The sequence below is a fragment of the Leiobunum rupestre genome, chromosome 1, assembly GCF_980474605.1.
Source record: "Leiobunum rupestre chromosome 1, qqLeiRupe1.1.hap1, whole genome shotgun sequence".
Classification (NCBI taxonomy): domain Eukaryota; kingdom Metazoa; phylum Arthropoda; class Arachnida; order Opiliones; family Sclerosomatidae; genus Leiobunum; species Leiobunum rupestre.
Window position 1 is genome coordinate 95,159,813 of NC_143384.1, and position 23,430 is coordinate 95,183,242.

The 23,430-nt window shown below is 34.5% G+C and overlaps 1 long non-coding RNA gene across 1 annotated transcript; it reads left to right on the forward strand.

Moving 5' to 3' along the window:
• The first annotated feature begins 13,314 nt into the window (after nucleotides 1–13,314).
• Nucleotides 13,315–21,320, forward strand: LOC149969028 (uncharacterized). The gene is made up of 3 exons (XR_016480747.1): nucleotides 13,315–13,401; nucleotides 20,817–21,198; nucleotides 21,262–21,320. It is a non-coding gene; the product is annotated as an uncharacterized LOC149969028 (long non-coding RNA).
• Nucleotides 21,321–23,430: the final 2,110 nt, after the last annotated feature.

Genomic DNA, 23,430 nt, shown 5'->3' on the forward strand with positions numbered 1-23,430 from the left:
GAAGTACAACTAGTGACGAAAATAAGCTGAGACTTTTAGAAAATCCGTGGAAGCCACCACCCGGATATGCTTTTCCAATTGTGTTTCAATCCAAACATAAACGTTCATTTCAAAGGAAATGGTTAGATGAGTTTTCTTGGCTTGTGTATAGTCAAGAAAAGGCGGTGGATTTTGCAAGTTATGTAGTTTATTTGCTCCAACGGCAGGAGCTGGTGTTGGATTTCAGGTAAGCCGAATATTACTTATATTTGGTAGTGAAAAATGAATAGGCAACTGCTGCCACTAATCGATAGTCCTTGTCGCAAAAGTTTCAAATTCTACTAGCACATTTGGGGGTAAAAACGAAAGTGCGCGATTTTCGGTGTATTTCAAGTAAAATAACCCAAATTTGGCATAACTTCTATAATTTTTCGCTGGATTAAAAATATTTTATTGGCAACGATGTTTGCCAACACCAAAAATGGCGGAATATTGCGCTGCCACAATTTTCTTTTGGCGTAGACGCGGTGGCGGTGCGGGTTGGCGTGTATTACAAAATCCGATGGGCTCGTGAAGGGGATTTATTTATATTAAAAAAAACAATATTCATTATTAGATTTTATAAATCCATATATTTTTTACTTTGTACAATTCATTTCAAAATATTAAAAATAGCCTACATTTAGAAAAGCTAAAAATGGAATGTTATATTTTTCGATATAAAAATTGGACTTTACGAGTCAAGTTGTAACAAGCACGTAGATAATGCAGTAAATTTAATTTTAATATAATTTAAATTAGCGGCTGGCTATTACTTCTAATATTGCTTGGATTAAAAAATAGTATAGGTATTTTTATTTTTATAGAAACTGAAAACTTTTGTGACAGAACCTCTTTCTAAGTACAAAGATGCACTTAGTGATATCAAAGCACACTCCGCGACTACCTATCACAAATGTTCAGTACGAAAAGCTGGAAATTTCTTAGCCACGCAAGAGAACCCCGCAGAGAAAAGAACTGATGTTATTCTAGACCGCAGGAAACAGCAGATTATTGAAGATAATAAGGTTAAACTTGTTTCAATAATGAAAACCATTATCTTTTGCGCTTAACTTGCCATTGAGAGGACATCGAGACGACGGCGTATTTAGTGAAGATGATACAATTGGAAATCATAGAATATTCAGAGGGTTGCTTGGGTTTAGAATTGATTCAGGCGATCTTGTTTTAAAACATCACCTTGAAAAATTATATAATATTTCGTCAAGAATCAACTCATTCAAAGAGTTAAAGAACGACGCTTTGAGTACAAGGTAGACATTATGTAAAGGTAACCAATGTGCATTTGTTTATCGCGCATTGCTGGCAGTATTGACTGGATAATAAATTTTCAAAATATTATAATATTTCGTTAGTAAAGTTCTTATATATAATGTGATGGATATTGTATTATTTAAATTATTATCTCAAATGAATGCATTGAATAAATTGCCAATAGGTGGATACCATTAAATTAAGTTGCGGTAGTTAAGGCTTCATACGCTTCTATGGTGTTTTACAATACTCTAAAATCTTTAAATTACGAAAATTCTCCATTCGATTGGTACTCCTCCAATGCGGGTTGTTGTATTGGACGTGACCCTCCCATCGTCGGATCCATCAAAATTTAACGAGCGTTGTACACTGATCCCCTGGTATGGCAAAGTCTTCGGCGAGCGTTTGTACATTTTTGTTTTATTTATTTTTCAAGTTGTATTTAAAATTTCCTATGTGTTTTAATTTAATTTTAAATCAGATTCGATACCTTTCTTTTGTAATTTATCATCCTTCGTATTTATGTGTATTCACAAAAGTTGTTATGTTGTATATTTTTATTAATCCATTTTAATCTAATTTTATCCTGCTAAATAAAGCATTTTTATACTCTCTCGCTCACTCTATTACAGGTTAATTAGGATAGCGGTCGCTAGTCACGAAAGCCGAGATCACTGATGACGCGATTCGTGTGTAAGAAGGTCGAAGTGCCGCTTAACACCATCAATTCAGTTCTGGCAGCTTAAACCTAGGAGCAACAAACACAGGACCCCACAAAAGGAGAACGCAACCCGTCACAAGTCGTGCATTTTCTTGCGTACAGATTTCATTGGTTAGACGCTTTAGCGCCTGCTGTCGTCGGAAGGGGAAAATAGGGGAAATTGTTTTCCCCTGCGCCCGTAAAACTATCAACGTAAAGGCTCGTCCACACACAGAGAAAAAATGCTGTTAAAAAACAGTAACATACTGGCAGCAACAGACGCCAGTACGATACTGTTGAAAAAACATAGTACTGGCGTTTGTTTTTATAGTTTAGCCACTGTTTTAACTACTACTTCTTACAACTTTTTCGGCTGTTCATTAACCAATGATTACTTTTTTTCTGACTACTCCTTACTGTTTTTCTGACTAATACTTACTGCCTTTCCAACTACTCTTTACTATTTTGCCAACTATTAAGTACTATTTTCCCCACTATTAATTACTGTATTTCACACTACTCTTTACTGCTTTGCCGACTACTCTTTACTGCTTTGCTAACTATAAGTACAATTTTCCTCACTATTAATTACTGCTTTTTCCGACTATTCTTTACTGTTTTGGCAACTATTAAATACTGTATTTCCGACTACCCTTTACTGTATTTCTGACTACTCCTTACTGGTTTTCCCACTATTAATGTATTTCTGTCTATTCCTTACTTTATCACCAACTAATTTATCTTTAACATGGTTTAATTTTTTTAATATTAAGTATAAAAACGTGCTGTATGCCAAAAGATGTGCACTTAAAACCAAATATACACGCAAAACTAAATAGTTTATTGAAACTAATTGGCAAAGATAAGTTGATGAAATTTTAACTGTTGACCTTGGCAATTCAAACGTCTTCATCTCGCACGTCAATATTGAAAATACACAGGGAAATAAAAAGAAACAAATTAGAATGTAAATTCTTACCATTCATGTGCAATTTTTTTAACTAAAGTTAAAACTTTTTGATGGATCGGTTGAACTTTGAAGCGTCTCTTTGATTCTTTAGGGTTAATTTTTGCACCAAACCTAATACAAAATGGCATCAGTGACAAGAAATGAATGCGAAGAGAAATACAGTGGCGGATATAGAAAAAACCAGGGAGGGCGCTATAAGATATCTTGACTCCTTGAGCTATGGGTGTAATTACAAGTCACACGCGTCTAGGGGTGGGGGGGTACAAACAAGATAACCCGTTTTACTTGGCTTCTGGGGGAGGGTGACAAAGAGAGTACCACTTTCTCATTGAAAGTTTTCTTCAAGCATTTTCGCACAAAAAATATATATTTATGGAAAACGTTAAAATTTTAATTTAAAACGTTGCCTTATTACAAATACCCTAAAAATTTTGCAAACTCCAACTCTTGCAGTTTGTCAGAAAAATGGTCAGTTAGAGCTAATCGGGACAACCTGTACATTAATGATTGATATTAGCCAATATTTTGACGGCGGGCTCTATTCTGTTCTTATAACCCACATCCCGAAATACACATCATCGAGTACGTGAAACCGATTCGCCAACATCTTTTCTAAAATCGAGTTATTTAGGAAAACGTCCAGAAAAAATTACTGAACAGTGACGACATTTTCTTAAAATCTTGAACTCAATTAAGTATACGGTTTCAAACGATAGATCTCCTCCTTCAGAATAGGATGATACAAAAATCAATCAATTTCAGCGATAATTTTCGATTAATGTTCTCTTCCCACTCATTCTTTACACTGATTAAAATTATTGATATGCCGACTCAGCCTTTGGGCTATGTAAGTTTATTTTGAAAGAAGATGCTAGCGTCACCTGGCTCTCGTACTGTACTAAATAGCGCGAAAATTTTATACCGCCATTGTTAGTCTATGATATGATTTTATTTTCAATTTACTGAAGTCGTAGTCATTGGCTCAGCTGTGAAAGATCCGCCTGCCAAGAAATTGACCCGGCTTCGAAGCCTGTCCACGAAGGTATTTTAAATTAAAGCTATTAAATTAGTATTAATAATATTTAATTTAATTTATAACTATTAAAAACATTATAAAATAAGTTTACGTTAATCTATATTTATAATCCCCAAAGTGTGTCTGTGGCCCTCTGTCCGTGGATCATCCCCGGGAGGATTGGTAGTTTTGACTCTCCCCAAGCGAAGCCGGGTACAAAAGACTAGTAAGTTAATGAAAGTATAAAGGAAAATGCACTTTCGACAAAGCTCTTTTTCTAGATATCGATATAGCCTCGTCTTTGTCGGTGGATCGGGAGTAGGTCACTCGCTTACTAAGCAAGAGGGGCTCCGGTTGAAATCCTAGTCGCCGGATTTGTTTATATTTTATTGACAATAGACATTTGAATTTCTTCTACACTATAATTTAAATCAAACACGAAATCCCGCTATATGATATAAGACTAAAATTTAAAAGTATATAAACTATTAATATACGCTTCCGCCAAAAATTAATTTCTAATTTTCAAGGAAGTGTTATGGTGGTCTTGTGGTAGTTCACTCGCCTGCCAAGTAGGAGGTCCCGAGTTCAAAACGCACCCGACGCTTTCGAAAATTGATAATGAGACGAATACTGTGAACACTAGGTATAAACTCTTCCATTTCAATGCTTAGCTTTAGGTCTGTCCCAAAAGTTAATAAGTAGAATTTAGAGAGTAGAATCTCCTTACATGCACAACACCCACACACGTTACTACGTAAACACACAATGTGCAAAAACACAAGGCGTTTTAAGATTTTGCGAACGTTTTGGTATGTGGGCTCCCATTATTATTGCGTGCACAATCAATAAGATTGTAAATTGTATCGCCTCTGAAACGTTTGTGGTATATGTAACTTAAAATGTTTATAATGGAACAATTTTTGAAAATAAGTCTTATTTCATCAATTTGAGTGGCCATTGAACATTTCTGCTAGACACATGTTTTCTACGAAATCTTAATTTACTTTGCTGTTAATGTAATTATAACTTCATTTTCAATAACAGCAACGTAAAGTATTTTCACTTATACGGCATGATGGTGTTATTATTGTTTAAGCATATGTTTACGTTTTTACCTCTCCGAGGGGACTTTGTACCCTAGGAGGGGTTATACAACCACCGTGTCTGTATGTGGGTCTGTCTGTCAGGCCGGCGAACGCGTTCGCATTTTCGGGGCAAAGGGTAATCACTACGTACGCAGTTTCTTAGAATCAGGGAAAAGGTTTTTCCAAAAGCGCCCTCTTTTTGTCATTGGGTGTAGTCTAATTTTTTAATCGGCCGGGATTCGAACCCGAGCCCTCTTGAACGACAAGTGAGCGTTCTACCGCAGAACCACGGATACAATTACGCTTCACTTAAAATTAAAAACTTTTCCGAGGAGAGGTATATTTTGGCTTGCCAACTTGTTTAAACAGTAAGACTGCCGTCGAATTTACATTTTTGTAAACTATAAATGACCTCAGGGTGAAGTATATTAAAAATAACAGCATGGTGATGATTTATGCGGAAAACCACAAATGACTGTTTTTAACAAAGTACGACTGGCGTCAATTTTACAAAATTGTACTGTTTTAGTGACAGTCATACTGTTTTCAAAATAAAACGGGTAACTATTGCCGTGGCTTGCTCTTTAAATTACAACAACGAAATTTATTTCCAAAAAAACAGTAACAACTTGTCCATTTGAAGGCACGTTGCTGTAATACACAAAATACAAGTAGCTACTGTTTTTTCACCAGCCATACAGCTGTGAAATTTACAGAACTTTAGTTCTGAGAGTGCAATGAAATTTGTACACAACACTGCGTTAGCGTGTTTAAAGGCTATTTGCGTTCTCCTTGTGTTTGTTGCTCCTAGCTTATGCAAACGCGCAAGATAGGCTAGTTATGTTGACTATTTAGAAAAGGTTGGTGCATTAAATCTGTACCACGACACTGATGGGTTAATTGATTTCAAAGTAAAACGGGTCCGTTCCATGGCTATGTGACCCGCGAGTTGACCCCGACGTATGGTCCTGCCAGCTTTACCACCCAATTGGTTTCGGGTGGGCCCAAAAACTACAGTTATTGGGTGGAGCCACCCTCCACGGGTAAAATTCACACCGTGACCAAGTGTAACTGTACCAACGAAAGTGTAATAAACGGAGATACTTCGAAAGACATACTTGTAGAGAGTCGAGATAAACACATTGTTCCTATTAAGGTTGATCCTCCCCGACAATACTCTAGTTAGTGTGGATTGTTTTAAATCATTCAGAATTCTGATTGACAAAGTTTCTATAATGCCAAATTATGAGACTCTACCGTACGGCTCTAGGGGCGCCCAAAGAATTACATGTAAAATAGATTTGTTGGATTATACAGGGTGTTTCAAATGGTTATGCAAAAATTTTAAGGAGTTGTAGGGGGTGAGTGGAGAAGTATAACGATGAATTAAAAGAGCGCCAGATAGCTTCAAAATGTGGCTAAGTAGCGCCTGGAAGTAGACTGCAACAAGCGCAAAACCAAGCAGCAGGGACTTTAAATACAGTTTAAGTTTCCTTTCTTACGCTGCTTGCCCACCTAGTTTCAACAAAATTAGTGATTATCACCTCGGGTAGTCTATTTAAACTATCACCTTAATGTTTACACTCCACTGCTATTTGGTTTTGCGCTTGTCCCAGCCTACTTCCAGGGGCTAGTAGGCAACGCTGGGAAGCTCTCCGGTGCTCTTTAAACTCATCGTGGGAAAATGAAAAAGAAAGCCATACATCTCGACTCACACCCTTCAACTCCTTCAATTTTTTAAATAACTTTTGAAACACTCTGTATATTTAACTTAGTTTTCTTGAAAATTGAAAAGGACACATTTTTGTAAATGAGCTAAAATAATATGGTTTTACAGAGTCAACGGGGGGAGGGATTTTTGTGTTTTGCCCCGGTCGCCAAAAATCCTCGCTAGGCCGTAAAATATACAAGGCTTAGGAATATTTCAATTTTAATCTAAAACGCATATTTCTAGAAAAGGAACAACCTGCTGCTAGGAGCAACAAACACAGCACCCCACACAAGGACAAAGCAACCCTCAAAAGTCTTGTGTATATTTTCCATTGGTTAGGCTCTTTCGCGCCTCCTGCCGTAGGAAGGCGAAAATTGTAAAATTGTCTTCCCCCTTTCCGTAAAAGGCAGCGTAAATGTTCTTTCAATGTAATTTGTACACAACACTGCTTCAGCGTGTTTAAATGGACTAGCTGCTTTCTCCTTAAGTTTGTTGCTTCTAACTGCCACGATTATCTCTCGATTTTTTGGCCAGGAAAATTGTAAAATTCAGTATTTTTATTTAAATGCTTTAGATATTATTCCAAGTGTCACAATAGCTCAGCATAAAAATGGCGGCATTTTCAAGTTATTAAAGGTTCCAACTCCAAAGTATTAACGCGAAACGAAAGCCGTGGAAAATGATCACGTGACCATCAGGAAGCTAGTGTTGTGCAGCGCCCACTCTTGTCTAAAAACATTTCAAGAACCTGAACCCCTCACTTTTAGTCTAATTAACAAGATCGCAACCACCAATAAAGGTAAATAGGCAAAAATAGTATAAAATAGTATATAAAAACCAGCACCAACCCTCTCTGGTTGTACACCATACCCTAATTCTTAGTCGTATCTTTCCTCTCTTCATTGAATTCGTTTTCTCTTTTAACAAAAGATTAGATTTCAGCTTAATATGTGGTTTAATTTATAATCTAAAGAGGTTAGAAAGTATTCACTTCGCTCTTCCCACGCAACATACTTTCGGAGCCACAATAACCCTGATGACGTACACCATCTTTAGCTCTGTCTTCGTCCCACCGATCAACTATATTTTGCTGGTAAATGCTTAAAGATTTCCAACCATGAAAGTAAGTTTCTATTTTTCTTTTATTTTTGTAGTAATTTAATTTAGGCTATATATACATGAATTTTAGACCGATTATTCGAATACTTGACCATCAAGCTTCCTCGTAAAGTTAAATTCACATTGAGATTCCCTCAAATGGGGTACATTAATTAACCTGTCTTTACACGTGATGGCCTAGCCTTGCTAGATTCACCACCCAACGAAAAGCGTGGACAGTCTTCTCCTACGAGCCACAAACAGCACCCCACGCGAGGAGAACGCAACCCGTCAAAAGTCGTTTACTTTCTTGCGTACAGTTTTCATTGGTTAGATGCTTTAGCGCCTGCTGCCATTGGAAAGGAAAAATTCGGAAATTGTCTTCCCCCTTTCCGTAAAACGTTCAGCGTAAAGGCTCATCCAATGAAATTTGTACACAGCGGCACCGCGTTTCCGTGTTAAAAGGCTAGCTGCGTTCTCCTTGTGTTTGTGGCTCCTAGCTGTCAATCAGGATTCTTTTCTGGGGTGGAAAAAGGGCTGTACGCCAATCATTAATACACAGAAAGGCTGCTAGGTTCTTCAAGATTATAAATTCTCCACCAGTGGTAGCCTAGTTTAGCTTTCGAACGTTCTGTTTTGGGAACGGCCACTCGTTCACCACTCGGTGGCGCAGCCTTGGTAGTTCACCATCTGGGTAGTGGACTACCATTGCGCTTGTTGGGACCGGCACGAAGACCCTACTCTAACGCTAGAATGAGACACAAACAAGACGTACGACGGTCGGAATACACACAATCCTTCTAATGAGTTAAGTTTGTTTGAGCTATTCACAGCAACCTGCAACGCCGGTATCGCAACCAAAATATATCCACGGTCACACATATAAACATATTTACACTTATTTGTTACTTCTAGTCATACTTTGAAAGCATCGAAAATATCTTTGATCAGTGTCACTTTTATTTTTTACTTCTGATCACACTTATTTGTTACTACTAGTCAGCCGTTGAGTGTCACACTTATTTCTTCTAGGAACTTCTTAGTTACTTCTGATCACACTTATTTTTTCTAGTAACTTATTAGTTACTTCTGATCATATTTATTAGTTACTTTTGATCACACTTATTTGTTACTTCTGGTCATACGCCGAAGACTAGGCCGATCAGTGTCATACTTAATTGTTACTTCTGGTCATACGTTGAAAGTGCGGCCCACTCTGAATGGCCTTGAAAAACGCCAGAGGGAAACGGGTGCGTAGACCTCTATAAACACGCGGATTTACAATGTTGGAAATTGCGGGGGTCCGTATACGCTGCCCAAAAAACCTTACTTAGAATTAAATTTAAGGAACGTATTTGCAACTCTTGGTTATATGTTAACCACAGCTATTCAAAAATATAACTTTCATGAAAATTGGACTTAAATTAAGGAACGGTATGTAAATTTTTAGTCAAAAATATAAAAACATGAAAATTGGAGTCCCGTAAATTACCCCGAAAACTATACTTAAATTTAATATTTACTGATATAACCGAAGTTGTATTTCAAGTGAATCCTAACCTATCCAATAATATTTTTTTAACGTTATCGGACTTAATTTTAAAGAAAATATCTACCACATAAAGGAAATCACCGAAAATAGTAAATTGGGCAAATGCCCAACTTCTTGGGCTCCGATTTTAAAACTTTATGAAAGGCTATCAATGGCGATGTTTGTACATTCGAACGAGATATCATTGACTCTTCTAGCCCTAACCGTTGAAGAGGTATGCGTGACACGGCGGCATCGGCAACGGCTACACTGTACGTGAGACTAATACACACAAATCCTTAGGATTGTGTGTAAAAAGCGTTTTTCATTTTTTCTCTCTCTTATAATAGAGAGGTTAAGCAGAGCGCTCTAGAAGTTTGACCGACAACGTCGATAGTCACGTGATCATTTTCCACGGCTTTCGTTTCGCGTTTATACTTTGGAGCTGGAACCTCTAATAACTTGAAAATGCCGCCATTTTTATTCTGAGCTATTGTGACACTTGGAATAGTATCTAAAGCATTTAAATAAAAATACTGAATATTACAATTTTCCTGATCAAAAAATCAAGAGATAATCGTGGCAGCTAGAAGCACCAAACACAAGGAGAAGGAGCTAGCCCATTTAAACACGCTGAAGCAGTGTTGTGTACAAATTACATTGAAAGAACCTTTACGCTGCCTTTTACGGAAAGGGGAAGACAATTTTACAATTTTCTCCTTTCTACGGCAGGAAAGCGCCTAACCAATGAAAAATATACACAAGGCTTTTCAGGGGTTGCTTTGTCCTTGTGTGGGGTGCTGTGTTTGTTGCTCCTAGCAGCAGGTTGTTCCTTTTCTAGCAACATGCGTTTTAGAAATAGTAAATACTGATTAAAATTGAAATATTCCTAGGCCTTGTATATGTTAGGGCGTAGAGAGGATTTTTGGCGACCGGGGCAAAACACCCAAATCCCCCCCCCCTCGTTTACTCTGGAAAACCATATTATTATAGTTCATTTAAAAAATGTGTACTTTTCAAGTTTCAGGAAAAATTACTTAAATATACAGGGTTTCAAACGGTTATTCAAAGATGTTAAGGAGTTGTAGGGTGTGAGTTGAGATGTATAGCTTTTTTCCCCCATTTTTCGTTGGTGCAGTTACACTTGGGCATGGTGTGAATTTTACCCGTGGAGGGTGGCTCCACCCATAACTGTAGTTTTTGTGCCCACCCGAAACCAATTGGGTGGTAAAGCTGGCAGGACCATACGTCGGGGTCACATAGCCATGGAACGGACCCGTTTTACTTTGAAATCAATTAACCCATCAGTGTCGTGGTACGCAAGAAAATGCACGACTTTTGACGGGTTGCGTTCTAATTTTTTGGGGTGCTGTGTTTGTTGCTCCTATAGGTTTAAGAGCTCTGCCTGGGGCTCGATTCTGAGGCTATCGTTAAGCTAGCGACAAAAATTCTGGCGATAGGCGAAACGACAATCTGTAAGCGACAATTTCTTAACGGGAATGGAATTGGTATTCTAAGACGTGACTCGTTACGGCAGCGTTATGAGAGAGACGCTAACGACAGAAATTTTTAGTGACGTGCTTTCGCTCTAGCTAGAGCCAATAGCGATGCGTCGTTTTATCAGTTGTTTCGTTCATACTTCATAGCAGCAGACGGTATCAATGTTTTGTTCTACAGAGATTAAGCTTAAGCTGTAAGCCTTGGTTACCACTAGCGCGCACGACGACGCGTTTCTCGGCTTTGACACAAACATAACTTTTTCAAGCGCGTAAAGAAAAATACATTATGACGTGAGCTAGTGTAAACCAAGCTTTAGACGAAGAAGAAGATGAAAAGTATTCATTGTGAATAATAAAAGAATAACTTGAGTTAATAAACGTTCCTAGTTGCGTATTCGGTAAATATTTTCTTCTTACTTCACCAAACTTCATTGGAATCGATGCTTTTAAAAACATAATCAAATGGAAAAGGTAACTGTTTGATGTTATTACACCCGAGGGGAATAATTTATTAGTGTTATAATTTACTTGACTATGGTATTTTTAGATATATTATTCTAGTAAGTTAATAATAGTTTTTAACATTCACTGGTATATCCAGTGTATTGGTTTCTGATAAACTCTCACCAAGCCTATCACAATGAGTATACGTGAGTTCTTTTTTACCGTAAATAAACGCTTAAATCTATACTCATCTTATTCAAATGTTTGAGCTCGATATCGTATTATTTTTTGAAGTTAAAAATCACGATTATTTTCAATTTCATGTGCTAAATCTCAAATTTCATGCCTCAAAAATATCGCCATCTTTAAAAAAAGTTGTCGTACGTGGCTCTAACTACAACTTTTTTGTCGTTAGAATAATGACAATTTAAGGTTTCTTCTGACGACAATTTTCTTAACGAGAGCCTTAGAATTGCATTTTTTTCTCGCTAGCGACAATTTTCAAAGTTAACGAGGATTTTCTCCCGTTAATTTCCTTACCGATAATCTCAGAATCGAGCCCCAGTACTGAATTGATGGTGTTAAGCGGCACTTCGACTTTCTTACACACGAATCGCGTCATCAGTGATCTCGGCTTTCGTGACTAGCGACCGCTGTACTAATTAACCTGTAATAGAGTGAGCGAGAGAGTATAAAAATGCTTTATTTAGCAGGATAAAAAAAGATTAAAAGGGATTAATAAAAATATACAATATATCAACTTTTGTAATTACACATACATACGAAGGACGATAAATTACAAAAAGAAAGGTATCGAATCAAATTTGAAATTAAATAAAAACACCTAGGAAAGTTGCTGAATTTTATATACAACTGGAAAAATAAATAAAAATAAATAAACGCTCGCCGGGAGGGTCACGTCCGATACAACAACCCGCATTGGAGGAGTACCAATCGAATGGAGAATTTTGGTAATTTAAAGATTTTAGAGTATTGTAAACCGCATAGAAGCGTATCAAGCCTTAACGACCGAAACTCAATTTAATTGTATCCACCTATTGGCAATTTATTCAATGCATTCATTTGAGATAATAATTTAAATAATACAATATCCATCTCATTATATATAAGAAGTTGACGGGAAAGCAATGAAAATTTATCACTTTTTTTAAAAAAGGTCAAGGTTCTGTCACAACTCTAAAACGTAGTATATTTTCTTTTGCCGCCGTTTTTCTCACAACATTACTTTGAGACACTTCGCTACGTTCTAGTTAGTCTCGCTACGTCTAATTACTAACGAAATAATATAATATTTTGAAAATTTATTATCCAGTCAATACTGCCAGCAATGCGCGATAAACAAATGCACATTGGTTACCTTTACATAATGTCTACCTACTTCTGCCATCATGAAGCTCCACATGGCTTGGGAAATATTAAACGACACTCTAGCCGTTCGCTTTTACGCGTACAACGTTCCGTGAAGCTTTAGAAGTGAATAACATCTCTTCTTCGTTTTACCGTAAGTAAAAACCACTTGGTTTTAATCTTTCGTCAGTTTCTTGAAATAAATATAGTAAACCAAATTATATCGTCTGTCTGCCGGTAGATTACTTGTTTCTACATGCAAAAAGGTGACCTTCGGGAATAAATGGTCCTGGCGGTTATTTTATAAGTCATCAACAACACTTTCAGAATCCAATCTGTCTACCAAAACCTGTATATTTGCTATTTAAACGTTCTCTTTTTCTTTCATGAAATATAAGAGAAATTACGGCCTCTTCAGGGTTATGCAAATGAAAAGATAAGGAGAAATATGTACACTGGGATAGTAAATGTGAAAACGTAAATATCTCACCCTATCATCTCACAATTATCAACAAAGATTTTGGAAAAGAGGTCACTTCTAGCTCTCTCTGTAATACATCTCTTTATATTGCAGTAACTGCCTCGTTAATATATAGTTTACAAATGTCTGGAAGGATTTGAACCTAGTTTCTTGCAATGGAGGAAGATAATGATTTCTATGGTCTGTGTGAAACGGAATTCTGGGTAAGTTCCGAAAGCTATCCTTAGACCATTTTATTCGTATATCACTCATTTTAGTATAATATATTTTATTTTGTCCCATAAACCGATTTTAATCGTTAAGAGTGGTACCCATTAGGTTTTATTTTAAATTTGAAATGTCTCAGATCCTAGCCTCCTTAATTAAATCCAATATAGAAGAAATTATTTCACGAAAAATCTACCAAGAGCTGAATAAGTTTAAGTGAATATATAACAACTACCGTCAAAATAAAAAAAATGATGAAGTAATATTTAGAGATCAAATATCTTTGAAAACTAAGGTATATTCTGGAAAAGATTAAGAAAGTGACACGTTTCTTTATAGGGTTGCCGAATAGGGAGATCTTGAGAAATATCGATCTCAAAAATTTCCATCTCATCGTTATAAAAATATCTACTCTTCTCGACCTTGAAAATTATATCAGCACCATAAAAAATCAGGGATCTCGTAAACTTATATATATATATTATATTTACGAGATCCGTGATTTTTATATATATTTAAATATATATATATATATATATATATATATATATATATATATATATATATATATATATATATATATATATATATATATATATATATATTGTTTAAGCCAGCTTCAAAAAGCGGAGAGGCGTTTATTTTTTCTTATTTACTAAATAAATTATTACAATTCAAATCTTTATGCAACATATATATATATATATTTTTTCATATACCACATGTATCATCTTACTATTTCAGTCGCGACTGTACATTTTTCGGTAATACTATATTTATCGTAACTTAAAAGTATTGATAGCTGTGGTCCATGAATTTAAGGTTACTACTGAAGATACAAGTTTATTTTCGTGGGGAGCAAGTTTGTATTCATCAAAATTAAAAAGCCAGAAATTTGGCCATTTCAAGTTAAAATTTGGATTTAATTTATTTAAAAACGACTCTAAAACGACTATTATCACACATACCGTAGAACATTCAGAGTAAATATATAGATTGGAGGCCTTAGGATCATTGCAAAAGGGACAACGACCGGTTAAATTTGGATATCCATATATTCCACTATCGGGAGATAAAATTTTAAAAAACATTTGTTTATATATAACATCTTTTTCTTTAGGCGTGAAATTACTATACCATTTGTGATTATAATGTACTACAATTTTTTCTGATAATTTCAAATTAAAATTTAGAGCTATTTCGTTGACCGTACACCGTATTAGTTCACTTTTACACAAACGCTTTATAAGTAATTTAGTTATAGATTCTATATTATAATTTTGAGCATTAATACGAAACGAAATATCTGGAAGATGACAAGGTTTTGAAAAAAAATCCATGTCATTTTTATTACTTAGGGCTCTCTTAAAAGAATTGGGAAATTGTTTTGTTAATTTTTTTGTAGATTTAAAAAATTAATTTTAGTACTTCTGCGTTGCGTTATGACACATTCGTGTTTCTTTACTATTTTTTTTATGTTTTGAGTAGTCATTTGGTTCTTAAAGATGACGTTTGTGTAAAACCAACGGTTTTCCAGATCGGGTGCGTTTAACAAGTATAGATGTGGAGGTTGGAATGCCAAAACAATGGTTGATAGGGCATGCATTTTTCGGTAACGCAAACTGTCAAATTATTACTTACAAAATACCTTTCCAAGCGTTGATACATTGTAATATCTTGGTATATCTTTGGAATGTTCTACCAAATTTTATTAGGAATAGTCATTTTAAGGTGTCGGTTTCCTTAGTTTAGCCTGCCACTCAGGGCCGGCGGATCGTGTTAATCTCGGGTGGGTAGTCAGAAGAAGGGGGGCGGATTTATTGGGTTATCCTACATAAAAAGATAGGCCTATATAATACTAATTAAGAGAAATTGATAGAGGTAAAAACATCAAAAATTTAGTATTATTCAAATTTATTATTACATAGTATTAATTGCGCAATGCAAAAACCGTACCTCGCTTTGCATTTTCGGAAATGAACTGATTCAACAATTTTTCCAAATATTTTGACACGTGATTTCATGTAGCTATTAAAATTCATATGGCTACGTGTAACGATGTTTGAAGGATCTGAGTACTAATATTTAAACTCAATTATATAGAAAGGTAGAGACAACGTTATAAAACGTAGTACTGACAACTGTGGGTACTTTTACTACCCCAATTTGTGGTAGAAGACTTCGTTCCTTAAAATTAGGCACCGATTATTTAAATTACAATTATTTAAAAAATAAAGGATACTTTATGGCTTTGGTGTCAAATAAGCAGTTTAGGGATAATCAGTTATTTATTTTTTGAACACTTACATTAGAGCCCACTACTAACCAAATAATCAACTCAATATCATATATGTAATATACATTTAGTATCGTTTACCTTCTAAAATTTATAGTGTATGCATATGCACTTATAATTCCTACTTCACAACGGGAGGTAGCTAATAACTATTTTATATAAATGTTTGATACAAAGAGACTAATGACGACAAACATTAACGTTTAAATACACTTATGAAAATTATGCTTTTGTCATTTTATGTATTTTTATATTTTGATTTTGATGATTTACTTTAATCTATTTCAATCGGGGCAGTGCCGCGTGCATAGTTTTCAACAGCACCGATATTTAAAGCATGAGATAAAGATAGTGTTGTATTTAACTTCTGCACCACTTCCCGATAGAAGTCAGACTTTACCGTATTTTCAGAAATAGAAAGGGGATGGACGCGAAGGAAATGAAAAGACTTGTCAAAGGTCTATGCTTAAGTTGTGATTTGCCCTTTTGGGAAGACTGCATTTTACTATTCACGCTTGTCTCATTAGAATTAAAAACTAATATTTAATAACATATTTTACAAATTTACTTCTGCAGTTTTTATACTGAATGAATTAACTTTATCAAGGAGGGGATAGGAAAAATACGTAGTCCCTGGAAAATTGTGGAAACCTAGCTATTCTGTGACAATGGCCGTGGCTCTATCCCCATAGTACCGACTTTGATGACATCAATTCCGGGTGGGTAAAATACGCACCCGGAATTTCCCGGGTGGGTACTTCTAACCACCATACCCACATTATCCGCCGGCCCTGCTGCCACTGGCACCTCGTTGGTCGTGCGTTATCCGACTTTTTCCCATTTTGTGTTTTTTTGTTTATTTATTGTTCTTCGACTCTAGTGTACATAATTTAATTTATCTCCCGGCTTATTGACGGTTGTTGTTGACTCTTATTGGGTTCCTTTTACTGTGTAGTGGTGCTGGTTTGTCCGGTTTGTAATTGTAGTAGTGTTTTTATTGCCTTATTTATATTTATCTATAACGCTGGACTCCTGATGGTATTTTATATTATGTGCTAACGTGTACTAACAATATTTTAGACATTTTCATTGTATACCCAGCAAACACAAACACGTCCTATGGACATCCGATAGACGTCACACTCGGATCTTGCCTTCGTCCGTAGGACATCCCAAAATCCGGGGTTGACGTCGGTTGGACGTTAAAGGACGTCCAAATGTCCGGTTTGTCTATAGCCGTAGTACGTCCCGGGGACGAGTTTTCGGACGTCCAACGGCGATTACGGCGGTCGTCCCCTGGATGTCTTTCTATAAAACCTAGAGATGTCTTTAGGCCTTTAATTTGGTTCAATCATGGCTCAATAGGGATGAAACTAGGACGTTCATTGGATATCGTATTCTGAACAAATAATTTAAAAAGCCAAACTTGATATTAAAATTTTATTCGAAACATTAAAATACAAGATAATGGAAAAAATCCAGCAACAAGTGTACAATTTGATTGTAATAACACGAACTCTGCAAGTATTAGCAGTTAACATATAAATTACAAAACTTATATAGTTATTTAATTTTTATATAACAAAATAAATTTCGAACTAAACTATTAAAAAATTAAATAACCTTCCTTATACAAATGTAAAAAAAACAATTAAATTAATTTTTAAATCAGAAGAAAAATAAAACTAAGCCATTTAATACTATTCCTTAAAAAAATTAAGACTATCTGATGAAAAATGTACTCTAGAAATTACTGTTTCTCGAAACTTAATTTTAATAACTATCCAAATCTTACTTTTGGAATTACAATTTAACTATATAAAATATCACAGTATAAAATAAAGCTTTAGGCGAACCGTTCAGTGAGAGTAATGAATAATAAACTTAAAAAGTTAAATTGAAACATGTACAGGTCCAAAATGAACTTTAAAAACAGCGAACCTTCCCTAACATTCGGAGAATTCAACGCAAATCTTACTTTTGGAATTCCAAATTCTATATATAAAATATAACAGTATGAAATAAATCTTTAGGTGAACCGTTCAGTGAGAGTAATGAATAATAAACTTAAAAAGTTAAATTGAAACATGTACAGGTCCAAAATGAACTTTAAAAACAGCGAACCTTCCTTAACTTTCGGAGAATAAACTGCAAATCTTATTTTTGGAAATACAAATTCAATATATAAAATATAACAGTATGAAATAAAGCTTTAGGCGAACCGTTCAGTGAGAGTAATGAATAATAAACTTAAAAAGTTTTGCTAGAAGAGGAAGAACTTTTGAGCCACCTGTCAGAGGTGTACTACGAAGAAACCAACCTACTCTTCAATCAACTAAAGTCTCCAGATTCTTTATAAGATTTAATTTACTTTTTTATCAATTTTAATTTAATACTTTTATCTCTACCAGTATTTTTTAAATTTTATTTGGCGAAATTCGCTTTGCAAACAGAAAAAAACGGAATATTTACATATTAAAAACAAACCGATCAAAGCGCATTGTGAATTAAACAGAATTAATAATGAAAACTTAATTATCTTTTAAAATTCCAAAAATAATCCATTTTAATAACATTCGATAGTGTACAAGGTTACACTTATTTTTTATTAAGATAAGATAAAAGTATTTTTGAGAAAATTAACTTTATTCTAGTGAGACATTACATTATATTAAATTATAATAAAAGCTTTTACAGATAATTGATTTATTACCTCTCCTAGGAGGGGTTATACAACCAGCGTGTCTGTCTGTGGGTCTGTGGGTCTGTCAGGCCTGCGAACGCGTTCGCATTTTCGGTGCAAAGTGTAATCACTGCGTACGCAGTTTCTCAAAGGGTTGGCAAAACCACCGTGAGACGGTGAGCGTTAACGGATGCATTTGCGGTTTGGTTTGGATGGTGTTTTTTCGCTCACCGTCGTGACGGTTTGGTGTAGTACGTTTTTGTATTGTTTATGCGTAGGTTGTGAGTGTTGAATTTGTTGTGTTTGTGTTCTGATGGTTGTGCATGTTGAGTCTGTTGTGTTTATATGGGCGTTTTCTCTCCAACTTCTTCTTAATGACTTTGGGACGGACCGAGTGCTGAGTGTAATGCTACCTCTCAACGTCCAATGGCAGGGTTTCCACCAGTTGTACACGGTATTCGTCTTAGTATCAATTTGCGATCGCATCGGGCGGGATTTGAACCCGAGACCTCCTGATTGACAGGCGGACGTTCTACCACAGAACCACCGACACCTGTTACGCCTTATTGAAAATTAGACCTTCAGCTTTATCGGAAGCGTATTTAATAGAGTACGAAATTTTGGTTTAATTGAAATAGAATTGAAATTGAAATTATTGCATCGAAGAAATTCTAATTTAGCGTTTCTCTATTTATTAAAAACAAATGCGCCACCCAGGTTTCGAACCCAGACCATTCGGCTTGGCAGTCGAGCGCTCTACCACAGAACCACCGATAGCTGCTTAGATTCACTGAAATTAAGACAGGCATCGTAAGCATAATAGGTAATAAAGTTTTTTTTGTTAATGAATTTATGAAGGCCTAATCTGTTTTTTTTTAAAGGTTAAATCTTGTTTTAGCGCAGTCAGCCGAGATTAGAGGGTTAAAGGGTAGACCCTGTGGGTGGTCCACTTTGTTAGTTTTTTTTTGTTATTTAACGACCTATATATAGTTGTGTTAATTCAAAGGAGATAATTTAACGTTAATTGCTTTAAGAGCTGGCGGTTAGTCAAGTGGCTCTCTGTGCTTTGTTGACGGTAAGGTTTTTGCTTCTTGTAAATATATTTGGTGTGGATATTTGGATATCTACGATTTCTAACGCAGCCAATGATTTCGTGGGTGTGCGAGTCATTATATGATATTGGAAATTGGACGGCATTGGTCTTTTTCATGCGGTATGTGTCACAACGTCAACTGGAAGTTGAAATAAAATGAGCGTTAAAGATGCGGCAAGTATTTCGTAAGCGAGAAAAATACAAATACCATCTGTAGATATTTCTTTCATTAAAATTTGCTTAGTATTATATTCAACTGATAAACATGTACTGTAAAAAGGGTGAAATTCAATTGTGTATTGTTTTAGTGAATCTAACTGGCTGTTGTAACTACTTAATTTATAATATTCTGAATAAATTAAACTCGATTGTTTCTTCTCAATTATTTAAATTAAAATTAAAATTTTATACCGGGCAGGGTTTGAACCGAGAATACGTTTTTCGTAAATAACTCTGAATTGCGGAGATATCTTTGGGGGTCGTATCGAGAAATTAATACCACTAGGGACCATACTTCCGAGGAGAGGTATATTTTGGCTTGCCAACTTGTTGAAACGACGCTGACCATAAAAAAAAACAAAAATGATACTTTTTTATTTATTTTTACGTTTTTAATAATTAAATTTAAAAACATGTTGATAATAATCAAAACCAAATCCATTCCATTATTAGCAATGACGCTGTTGTTCAAATGTAATGTAACCGCTCTTTTAACTACGTAAACACATTACAACAGCATAAAATCAAATAATTTGTTAGTTAATATTTATTATTATATTCATTTAATTATACTAATTAACAAGTACAAGTTTTAGCCCGAATTTCAAACCTGATACCTAATTTCGTAGTAAAGAAATATCTTCTACGAATTAAGGTAAATATAACTATATTTAATTGTATCCTTATAATATTTATAATTTTTTTTAATGTTCTATTTTTACAACCTTTAATTTTTTTCATATTACTAATTATCTCTTAATTAAATAGGCTATTTTGTACATATTTTGAGATTGTCTTATTTTTAAAATGCTTATTAATTGTATAATTTTATTGCAATTGTTTAAAAAATAATTTTATTGGTGTAAATAAAATAATCTTATTTATTTATTACACTATCATGTAGCCAATACATTTATTTTTTGCGAAAACGTATTGTTATTACTATTATTATTAAGTATTACAAAAGATTGTAACTTCAAAAAGTAAATTGTCAATAAGCTTTGTTTTTAAAACCATTCATTTTTATTTACGATTTTTTTTCAAATTAGAGGATTTATTAATTTATATTTTATTAATATCTAGCTGTTGTTTGTAAAATCCATGTTTTTCTTCTCACTAGCTCTGTGGAATGTCTCAAGGCGAAACGTGAACTGCGTTTATAATTTTATCGTTTTACCGCGGAGATGTGTTACAATGTAAGTAACAAGATAAGGGTAAAATCGATTTTTATAAACATTTTTGCGTTTGAAAGTGTGACAGTCAATTGTTGAAAAATCCAAACTAGTTTTACAAGGCTGTAATTGTAGTTGATAACGTTTACACGTGACGATAATTAAGAGGTGGGTATCAAATTAGTTCTACAAGGTTACAATGTTGAACCAGTTCTATCCTAGAGGTAATTATAATTTATAAATTTAAAGATATATAGATATTTGATAGTTCACAATGCGGCAGAATTTCATAGAGCGTGCTTCTGGTAACGCTGTTATGAAACAAATAAAGTAAGTAATATTTAATTTAAAAAAATAATTAAAATTATTATACTTAATTTTGTTTTAATTTAGTCACCGTTAAACGGCCGTTCGTTCACTGTGTATAGTCAGAGAAAATTCTATCTACATGTATTCACAATTTTGCTATTTTTAATTTAAAAAAAGTTAATTATTTTTTATTTATTTTAAATAAATGGTTTTTGAATTTTTATTGATTATGTAACTTAAAAATGATTTTCCAACTTTAGAATATATTATTTTACTATTAAAAATTAACCAGACATCCGTTTGTGTAAAATTAAAGTATTTTGGGTTACAAAAGTTAGTGCTCGACAGTCTATTAATTTTTATCCATGAATAAAATAAGCTCGGCTATATTTCAATATTTATTTAAATAACCAATAGTTTAATAAAAATTGCATATTGTTTAAATAATTGAAAGTGAATAAGCCTTTTATTTAAATAAAAACAAATAATTACTTAAATAAATACCGCTTTTATTCAAATAAATGCATGGTCGCGTAATAAACATAATTAAATAAGTTAAAATGATATTCTTTTTCCCATCTTTTTTTTAAATAAATCGGAAAATTTGTGGATAATGAATAAACAATTGCGAACACTTGCAAAAGTATCAATAAAAACAACATTGTATCTTAAAAAATGTAAGAATTATTTTTATATTGGTAAAGTAATACGTTTTTATTGTAGGTGGATAACATTATACTTTTGAATTGCTAAAACATTGTATCTTTAAAAGTTAATAAATTGAATTTTTTATAATACATTGGTGACTATATCTCTGGCGGATATCGCCCGATTAAGTTCATTGTAATGTTTTAAAATGTTTATTGATTGTTTATGTAATTAATTTATTATATAAAATCATTGTTTTTTTGGGAATTTTTATTGATTATGTTACTTTAGAATGTATTGGTGTACTATTGAAAACGAATTTCCTATTTGGATGAAATTATACCTTTGTATTGCAAATGTAAAAAAAAATGTATCTTCAAAAGTAAATACATTTTATTTTATTTATTATAAACAAAAATTGGCTATATCTCGGGCGAATATTGACCAATCAGATAGCACGTGACAGACAAACTTGTCAAGGTTATAAAGCGAAGGTTGCGAATTCGTTTCCCCATCTCGCAATTAACTAATTAGCATTTTAAATGGCGAAAAAACGAAAAAAGTGACACCAAAAGTGAATTAACATAAGTATTCGGTGGGGTCACATATTACCGCCGATATCTCGGTCCGAGCTTGTCCGATCGTGTCCAAACTTGTTGGGGTGATAGACCGAGGCTTAGGGGTTGTGGACAGGGGTCAAGCGTCGAGGTCTAAGATCATCTTCAAGGTGAAATTTGAGATTGAAAACAAAAATATTTTGTTGACTTTTTCCAAGGTCAAAAATTGGTTTTTGGAAAAATAAATTGGGGTCATTTTGGCGGCCATCTTGGCGGCCATCTTGGAAAAAATGGTTCATATTTAGTTATCTACTCCATATTGTAACAGAGAGTCATCTTTTGGTTTATAATCTTGACGTCGAATGTCATTAAACTGCTCAGGTGTCGCCCCACATATCGGACAGCATTGTTGCGACGAAGCACCAGAAATAATGCTAAGTACCTTTCCATCGAATACCGTGAGATTGAGTTCATACGCAACTGATACAGATATGTCCATCATATTAGTCGTGAACGCGTGTAAATGTTCAATTTGATTTCTGACCCAATCTCTTTCTGCTAAAATAGATTCCTTTGATTCTTTAATAAATTGTATTCTTAGTGGTCGACAGAAGCCAATGGACTGCGGGGTTGGGTTACTCCAAATGGTTCAATTTCTGATTTCAAATTCAAAGGAATAATTGTCGCTGGATTCGTAAGAACTTGCAAATTTCTGTTTATATCGTGACTGGTCGGAGCTTCCGTCAAAACCCCAAGAAACTGCCAAATTAAGTCGTAAATTATCGAGGTGTAGAACTTCGACGTACTTAACAAGATATTCTTCTTGTAGTTTTAATAATCGGCTTACTGTGTTGTCTAAGAGCGCTTGAAGTGACACGAAAGTGACAGTTTCTGACACATGAACATTTGCTGGTCTGCATTGTTCTTTAACACAAAGTACCTTTTTATATGACGGAAAGAGAGACGATCCGTGTAGTAGAGCAGTTTGTCTAATCATATTATAAGAATTAACCGACAAATTCCCGTCTAAAACAAGAGCAAGAGCTTC